Source organism: Mesoplodon mirus, assembly GCF_964341445.2.
Source record: "Mesoplodon mirus genome assembly, chromosome: 19".
NCBI lineage: Eukaryota > Metazoa > Chordata > Mammalia > Artiodactyla > Ziphiidae > Mesoplodon > Mesoplodon mirus.
Window position 1 is genome coordinate 57,766,151 of NC_138995.1, and position 9,675 is coordinate 57,775,825.

The 9,675-nt window shown below is 49.5% G+C and overlaps 1 protein-coding gene across 2 annotated transcripts in view; it reads right to left on the minus strand.

Moving 5' to 3' along the window:
• The window catches only part of LIG1 (DNA ligase 1), a 41,448-nt gene extending 31,819 nt beyond the window's left edge, over positions 1-9,629 (minus strand). The window contains exon 1 of one of the 2 annotated variants that reach the window (XM_082605947.1): positions 9,331-9,629. The gene's annotated coding sequence lies outside the window, so the exon portion shown is untranslated. The remainder of the gene's footprint in view (positions 1-9,330) is intronic. The other variant, XM_082605948.1, reaches the window with a different exon arrangement.
• Positions 9,630-9,675: the final 46 nt, after the last annotated feature.

Sequence of the window (9,675 nt, forward strand, 5' to 3'; positions counted from 1 at the left end):
AAAAAAATTTTTGCAGTGATTATATAATGTGCTCCAATGGCTGTGAGACATGGCAGTTCATTAAGTCATACCCACAGGGCTAAATAAATCAGCTGCTGAGCAGTTTCTAAGGTATACTGTTAACGAAAACAAAGGGCAGACCCTCGTGGGGGGCACACCAACCTCAAAAGGGTGCGGACTGCATGATTCCATTTACATGACACTCTCCAAAGGACAAAACTCACGTGGAGATGAGCAATTACCAGGGGGCGGGGGCTATGAAGGGGTAGGTAGCACAGGGATTTCCTCTGGGGAGACAGCACTGTTCTGTATCTCAACTGTGGTGGTGCGTCCACAGATCTCTGCATGGGATCAAACTGCATAGACACAGACAGTCACACACACACAGGAGCACATGTAAAAACTGAACAAGGGCTAGAATCCGGCTAACAGTACTGTCCAAGGCTAATCTCCTGGTTTTAATATTGGATTACACTAATATAAGATGTCACGGGCTTCCCTGATGGTGCAGTGGTTAAGAACCCACCTGCCAATGCAGGGGACGCAGGTTCGAGCCCTGGTCCGGGAAGATCCCACATGCCGCGGAGCAACTAAGACCATGCGTCGCAACTGCTGAGCCCACGAGCCACAACTACTGAAGCCCGTGCGCCTAGAGCCCGTGCTCTGCAACAAGAGAAGCCACCGCAATGAGAAGCCCGCGCACTGCAACAAACAGTAGCCCCTGCTCGCCGCAACTAGAGAAAGCCCGCGTGCAGCAATGAAGACCCAATGCAGCCAAAAATAAAATTAAAAATAAATTTTAAAAAAATGATGTCACCTCTGGGGGAAGATGGGTGCACTATTTTTACAACTTCCTGTGAGTCTCTAATTATTTCAAAATAAAAAGTAAAAAACAAAACAGAATGAAGGTACTATTACTGCTATAGAAAGAAGGCCTAGATCTAGTAACATTTTAACCAATAACAATAAATAATAAAGGAGCAGAACAGTGGATATAATATGCTATTGATTTTGCAAGACAAGGGAAAATAAGAATATACATATTCGTTAGTACTGCTTATTTCAGCCAATCAGAAACTCTGGAAAGATAACCAAGAAAGCAACAGAAGTGGCTGGGGCCGACAAGGTGACGGGCTGTGAGCCGAACTGGTCACTGTGTACCTCTGTCCTGATTTTATTTTGAACCATACATATTTATTACCTGTTCAGCTTTTTTTTTAAATAGTAAATCTAAGCCCCAGATAACTTTTCTAATTGTCTTTCTCAGCCCCCCACGGGCTCTTCCCTCTGGTGAGGCCCTGCCCCCCCCTCCAAGGGCCAGTCCCCTTCGGCCCAGCTCCGAGCTGTTGGGCCGCCAGGAAGCCTCCTGGGGGCACCTGCTAGAAGAGCAGCTCACTTTCCTGGCCTCTCATGGTGGTTAATTAGTACTTCTCTCATCACACTTATTGCATCCACCCCGTGGTCCCCAGATTACGTTCAGCTTAACTTTCCAAACAGATGTGGGGCTCTGGAGCCATGGAGCTGTGCCTGGTTCACTCCCATCTCCTCCAAAAATGATTTCCCAACCTTCAGACATTCTTCATACCACCCTGGCAATTTCCACCATATCTAGGGAAACCCTGAATTTTTTTTCACTGAATTATTTTTTCTGTGAAAGAATCAACTTCTTATGAACTGAGGTGCTTAGTGGGCGGTAGGCACTCTTCCGAAACTTTATATGAATTAATTCATGCAAAAGCTATTACAATTCATCATTGTCCTGATTTTACAAATGAGGTGACGGAAGCACAGAGAGGTCGAGTAACCTGCTCAAGGTCACACAGCCTAATGAGTTGCAGAGCCAGGATCCAAAGCCAGATGTCTGGCTCCAGAGTCCATGTCCTTAACCACTAACATTCTGAGGGTGAGGAAGGAAGGGGTCCCTCCATATTGGGATCAAGGGAGATGGAGGTGGCCCTAGAACTGGGGGCTGTTGAGATAACAACTGTACCAACAATAATGTGACCCCATACTACCCAACCACCCACTCAAGCATTTCCAACTGTTATCCCCATGTCACCGATGAGAAAAGTGAGGCACAGAAAGGTTAAATCACTTGTCCTGAATCACAGAGCTCGTAAGCAGCAAACGGGGGATCCAAATTCAGACAACCTGGCTCCAGATCCTAGGCCCCCTGCACTCCCATTTGTGTCACTCCCACAGACAGAACAGCATCGCTTGTCACAAATAGGAGACAGCCGCAAAAATAAAAGGAACAAAACCAGATGATCAGGTTCTAGTTAAAAGCACCGGCTGCTGGAGGCTCCAAGCCCAGACCTGCTGCTTTCTGTTTGTTCAGAGCGGTAATTAGCCAAGTGCTAGAGGGGGCTGTGAAAGGCACCCTGCACCAAACGGAGCCTTTCTAAGAAAGAGAATATAAAGGGATTAACTTTCTCCTTATGAGCGTTAGTGTTATTTAATGTCATACCCATACACCACTTCAAGTTTCCTTAAGTAATTCTGTTAATTTTTTAATGTGTGAAACTCAAATCAGAAAAAGCCTTTACTGCTTAAAGAAGCATGCTGAAATAAACAGGGACAAAATGTCATGACGTCTGTAAACTAGTTCAAATATTTCAGCAAATGCCTGAAGTTTGTTTTAAAATAATTCAGGTGTTTTGGGGGGAATTAAGGAACATACAGATGCAATAAGAATGAACATATTTTGATAATTCCTGGGGCTGGGTAATGGGTACACAGGGATTCATGACACTACTCTCTACTTCTGTGTATGTTTGAAACTTCTACAATAAACGTTAATTTTTTTTTTTTTTTTTTTGCGTTACGCGGGCATCTCACTGTTGTGGCCTCTCCCATTGCGGAGCACAGGCTCCGGACGCGCAGGCTCAGCGGCCATGGCTCACGGGCCCAGCCGCTCCACAGCATGTGGGATCTTCCCGGACCGGGGCACGAACCCGTGTCCCCTGCATCGGCAGGCGGACTCTCAACCACTGCGCCACCAGGGAAGCCCTGTTAAATTTTTTTATTCAGAAAATTAGACGGTGCAAACATAGCAAAATGTTAACAGCTGTAAAATCGAGGCGGTGGCACATTATCCTAGTTGCTCTACTTTTCTGTCTGAAAGTTTTTATGAGTCAAAGGCGAAAAAGTAACCTAAAATTGGGAATAAAAATATAATTTGCGTATACAGCCCAAAGCTCAGAATTCATGAAAATCAATAAGGTAGTGAATAACCCAGCCCCTTTGCCCCTCAAAAAACACTAGTATTGGTACGAGTCCCTCACTTGAGAAAGTTCTAATCTATCCTGGACATGAATTATCTGTCAAAGTCAAGATATTTTCTTCCCAACCAGCCAGGGAGCCCCTAAATTCCCTTCCACACAAGGAAGAACAGAGCCTCACGCAGAAGTCACTGCAGGGCTCCCAAGACTTTCAGTCTCTGGGACAATACAGGAAAGGAAACCCAGGCCCTGCTCTTGAAAAACCTCACGGGCCCCACTGTCAAAGATATGCAAAGTACGGGACGTCCCTGGTGGTCCAGTGGTTAATGCTCCACGCTAACAATGCAGGGAGCAAGGGGTTCGATCCCTGCTGGGGGAACTAAGATCCCCACATGCCGGCGTGGCCAAAAAAAAAAAAAAAAAAGTACAAAGTAAATAAGGGTGAAATAGGACTCAGCGCTCCAACAAGGAGACTGGAAAAAATGAAGGAACGAACAAACAAATTAACGAACTCGACTAAAACCCAACTTCTTGATTCGAGGCTCAGGGCTCAGGGCCCTGGCGATAAATACCATTTATATGCTGATTTATATCTCAAACAGCCTATTTATTCTCCAACCACCACCCCTAAGTTGCCAGCCAACTTCCTTTAGGAACCCAACTCCAAAAGTTTCCCAGTCCTTCCCTAAGTCTACAAACCAGTCAATCCTCCTCCTTTTCACTTTCCTTCTGCATCACGTCCTCCCTTCCTGCCTTGACTCGGGTGGATTCCGGTGCACCATTACCGTCTTTCGTCGCTCTCTTGCTCGACTCCGGCCCTCCGTCTCACCGTGCAAAACCCCAAAGCTGCTGATTCCAGCCAACTTTCCACCTACCCTGTGCCTGCACCCGCGGAACGGACCTGGACTGGTCCCCAGTGGTCCTTCGGACTCCGGTCCAAGTCTCTCCATTCCCCCAGACCCTTCAACCCTCCTGCTCTCCCAGACCGTGTTTCACACCAGCTTCTCCAGCCGCCAGCACCGCCTCCACTCTCCTCCTCGGCGGAGGAAATGGCAGCAATCGGGAGAAAGACAAGTTCCCACCACCTTATCTGCCTCCGCAACTGCGTCTGCGCGCAGGCGCTCCGACTCCCAGCTGTAGGTACTGGGACCACCCAGCTGTGCCCTCATTGAAGGCCAGACCCTCGACCAGCACACGCAGATCTTATGCCCTCTCACCTCCTCAAACCCCATGCTCCAGCACGCCTCTCCCTTCTCTCCTGCGTCATCTTTTCTCTCTCTACTAGACCATCCCTATCGGTTTACAATTCTGCTGTGACTCCTCCCACCTAAACAAACAAACAAACAAAAACCCCACGTGCTCGTGGCAGCTATCGCCCCATTTCTCTGCTCCCCTTTTCAGAGAAGTCATAGAAAGAACTGTCCCAAGGCACCACCTCCAGTGTCTCTCCTCCCATCCCCGCTTGAACCTTTAAGTTTTCCCACATCACTCCGCTGGACCTTGCTCATCAAGGGGACTGAGGACCTCTGGGCTGCTAAATCCAAAAGTCATTTCTTGTTCCTCATCTTGGCCCATCAGCAGCAGTAGAAACATCTGACTCCTTGCTCCATTGAAATTCTTCCTTCAAACCACACCCTCACCGATTTCCTGGATTCCTGTGATGGGTCTTCCTTAGCCACTGCGGTGAGAAGAATAAGTGCTCCCAAAGATGTCCCCACGCTAATCCTGGACCTGTGGATATGTTACCTTACGTGGCAAGAGACTGCAGATGTGATTAAGCATTCTGAGGTGGGGAGAGTACTGTGGATTATACAGGTGGGCCCAGTGCGATCACTTAAAAATGATTACAGGGGCCTCCCTGGTGGCGCAGTGGTTGAGAGTCCGCCTGCCAATGCAGGGGACATGGGTTCGTGCCCCGGTCCGGGAAGATCCCACATGCCGCGGGGCGGCTGGGCCCGTGAGCCATGGCCGCTGAGCCTGCGTGTCCGGAGCCTGTGCTCCGCAACGGGAGAGGCCACAACAGTGAGAGGCCCGCGTACCGCAAAAAAAAAAAAAAAAAAAAAAAGATTACAAGTGATCCTTGTAAGTGGAAGGAGGGGCTTAGAGTCAGAGATTGGAGATGCTAACTTGCTGGCTTTGAAGATGGAGGAAGGGGCCACCAGTCAAGGAATGCAGGTGGCTTCTAAAAGCTGGAAAAAGCAAGGAAATGATTTTCCCTAAAGCCCCCAGAAGGTATGTAGCCCTGCCAACACCTCGATTTTAGGGAAACCAATTTTAGACTTCTGGCCTCGGAAACTGTAGGAGAATAAACATGTGTGCTCTTTTTTTTTTTTTTGCTGTACGCGGGCCTCTCACTGTTGTGGCCTCTCCCGTTGCGGAGCACAGGCTCCGGACGCGCAAGCTCAGCGGCCATGGCTCACGGGCCCAGCCGCTCCGCGGCATGTGGGATCTTCCCGGACCTGGGCACGAACCCGTGTCCCCTGCATCGGCAGGCGGACTCTCAACCGCTGCGCCACCAGGGAAGCCCCCATGTGTGCTCTTTTAAGCCACTCAGTTCCTGGTAATATGTTACAGCAGCAACAGAAAATGTAGCAACTCACTTTTCTAACGGGTGCAGTGCCCAAGGCCCAATCCCTCCTCTCTGTCCTATTTACACCCACTCCGTTGGAGACCTTATCCAGTTTGATGGCTTAAACATACTCTGGGATGATGACGACCCCAAAATGTCTACCTCTAGCTGTGACTTCCCCTCTAGACTCCAGGACGCATATTTCTAGTTTTCTGTGCTATCTCCATCTGGATATCTAACCAACATCTCAGACTCAATGGGACCAAATCCAAACTCTTAGAAAAGACACACACACGCACGCGTACACACACTTTTATCCCTCCTCCAACCAATGTTCTCCATCTCAGCATTGGTAGCTTTTTTCACCCAGCTGCACAGGTCAAAAACCTTGGAGTCCACTACATACCTATTATTTAATTATCAAACAAGTGACAATACCAAGGGCTGGGGAAGATGTGGAGCAACTGGAACTCTCATATATTTCTGGTGGGAATGCAAAATGGTCCAGTCACTTTTGGAAAAGTTTGGCAGTTTCTCAAACCGTTAAGTATACATTTACCGTATTGACCCAGCAATCCCACTTCTGGATATCTACCCAGTGAAATCCTATGTTCACACAAAAACCTGTAATCTAACGTTTACAGCAACAGGTCTGTTTATAATCGCCAAAAACTGTAAAAAACCCAAATGTCCTTCAGTGGGTGAATGGATGAACAAATTGTGGTACATCATACAATGCAGTTAATTGCTGGCTAGTATTCCATCGTAGAATATTCTAAACTTTGTTTACGCTTACTCGGCAATAAAAAGGAGTGATGATCTACTGATACACTACAGGAATGGAGAGGAATCAGTGGTTGCCAGACGGAGGGCTTAAAGGGAGGCCCAGAATCATTTTTAGGGGTGATGGAACGGTTCTGTACCTTGATTGTGGTGGTGGTGACATAACTCTAAATGTTTCAAAATTAACAGAATTATACACCGAAGAGAGTAAATTTTACTATATGTAATTTTTTTTATTATTAAAAAAAAATCAATGGAGTTACCAATGATTCAGGTCCGGCTACCGCCACCCCTGGCCTGCTGTACTGTCCCCTCCCTCTTTTTCTTCACAGCACATAGCACAACCTGACCTTATAAATTAGAATTTGTCTCACCCTCTAGAGCAGTGCTTCAAACAGGGACTTTCTGCCTGATAGAAATGTTCTCTATCTGCACTGTCCAGAAAGGGAACTCTAGCCATATGTGGCTTCAGAGCATTTGAAAGGCAGCAAGTGCGACTGAGGCACTGAGGTTTTTTTTGTTTTTTTTTGTTTTTTTTTTTTGTTTGTTTGTTTTTTGCTGTACGCGGGCCTCTCACTGCCGCGGCCTCTCCCGCTGCGGAGCACAGGCTCCGGACACACAGGCTCCGCGGCCATGGCTCGCGGGCCCAGCCGCTCCGCAGCACGCGGGATCCTCCGGGATCGGGGCACGAACCCGCGTCCCCTGCATCGGCAGGCGGACTCCCAACCACTGCGCCACCAGGGAAGCCCGAGGCACTGAGTTTTTCATTTGTTTCTAATTAATTTGAATTTCAATAGCTACTGCTATGTATAAAATAGATAATCAACAAGGACCTACTGTATAGCACAGGGAACTCTACTCAATATTCTGTAATAATCTATATGGGAAAAGAATCTGAAAAAGAATGGATATATGTATATGTATAAGTGAATCACTTTGCTGTACACCTGCAACTAACACAATATTATAAATCAGCTATACCCCAGTATAAAATAAAAATTAAATTAAAAAAAATAATAAAAGTAATACCTACTCATAAAAAAAATTCAATAGCTACACGTGGCTAATGGCTACTGTATTAAGCAGTGCAGGGCTCAAATGTAAGTTCCATAAAGATAGGGATTTTGTCTATTTGTTCAAAGATATGGCCACGGGACCTAAAACAGTGCTGGCACTGAATGCACTGGCCCACACACACCCCTTTGATTACTAAAACTTGGGATAACAAAAACATTACTGAAGAATTTAGGGTTTATAAGCAAGATCTTTCAAACCTGGAGACCATGGTAACAAGGGGGAGGTAAAAGGGTGTTTAGGGGTGAATGGTCTGAGGATGACAGGCCAGAAGGCTCAAGTCTGCATTTCTTCTATTTAGTAAAAGCTCACATTTCCTGACCTGTCCCCTATCCTCACCCGACCCCTGCGGAATATTTTACACCTTTCCCATAAACATGCTACTCTCCCTCCTGCTCTGAGGTTTAAAACAGCTCAGCATTCCCCCAAAAGACAACTCAGGAAGCTGAGACAGGAGAGGGAAACTGCCTTGTCCAGGGCCACACAGCTGGTCAATGACGCATACTATAAACGAAGGGTGCCAGTTCTGAGAACCGCCAGGGATTCACGTTTAAAATATCCCCACCGCACTCCCAGACCTACTGAATCAGAATCCTGGGAATGGAGGGGGAAAATCTGCAGGCCAACCGAGCTCCCAGGGAATCCTAAGATAAGATGAAATTAAGGAGGTCTTACTTAACACGTCCTTCCTGCCTTTTCCTCGTGCCTTCTTCTCAGGCTGCCTAATAAGTCAGAGATTCAAACGGGCTGAAAAGGGGATGGTGGCCAAGGAGTTAAGTCCTTAATCCCATTTTCTGCTGGCTCCCCTCACTGATTCTCCTCAGCCTTCAGATGCCAGCTCTCCTTTCCAAACGCCCCCTCTTCCTCCCAAGTACCCTCCCCCTTACTCTTGAAGCTTCCCCCTCACTTAAGGGCCTCAAGATCCTTCTCTCTTCCCTCCCCAAGCTCTTCTGGCCCTCCCTCCACCATCTCAGGTAACAATTAGCCCAGACCTTTCAGCTAACCTCCTCTATGGCCCCACCCCCTCCCAGGCCTTAGCCTCCCCCTCGCTGTCCAGCCTCCCCTTCACTGCTCTTCCCTTGGCCCCGCCCCCTCATCAGGCATACACAAGGCCAGACCTCCCCCCGTCCAGAAGGTTCGAGACCTTTCATAAGGCCTTTGCCTAGGCCTAGCTCTTACCACTGACCTTCCTCTGGCCCCACCTCCATCTACCTGGTCTCACCCCTTAAAGCTGACCCCTCGCCTTCAACCTTTCCCCCGGCCCCGCCCACTGTTAAACTTTTCCCTAGCCCCACCCCTTCCAGGTGGGCACACCTCCCCCGGCCCGTCCAACTTCCGGATGGCCTCGCCCACCGACAGCCTTTTCCCCGCCCCTCATCCCTATGTAACCACGCCCCTTCCTGGTAGTCCGCCCCTCCAGGCCTCTCTTCGGACCCTGTCCCGTACAAGGGTTTCGGCCCTCGTCTACCTTCTACCCGGCCCTGAACCTCCAGCGGACGCAGCCCCGCCCCCTCCAGCGGCCTGCTGCCCGCGCTCTCCCCTCCGCAGCGCGCTCCCCGCCTCCTCAGCGACCCCTACGTCCACTCTCTGCAGCCGATCGACCAGGCGAAGGCATGAGCCCCGAGTTTACGACACGCGTGCCGTTCCCCAACCCTGAAACCCCTCACGGCCGGCGCCACTTGCCTCGCGCCGAGCCCGCGTGCCGCTGTCCAGAACGCCACACCCGGAACCGCTCGGCGCTACACTGCAGTCCCAAATTCGCGCCACGGACTTCGCGCGCAGACTTCGGCGGGCGGGGGCGGGGCCGAGCCGAGGGGCGGGGCCGGGCGACGTCCGCGCCACCGCCGCGCGGAGGACGCTGGGAGTTGTAGTTTCCCAGACGCGGTAGAGCCAGGAAAGGGGGTGAAGTGGGGCAAGCCCTCCCGCAGAGCACGCTGGGAAACAGCCCCAGGCCTTCTGTTGCTCTGGATGAGTGGGTGTGGCTGAGGGTCTGCGGAGCGACCGGCGGGAAAAGGGAGATTCGGTGGA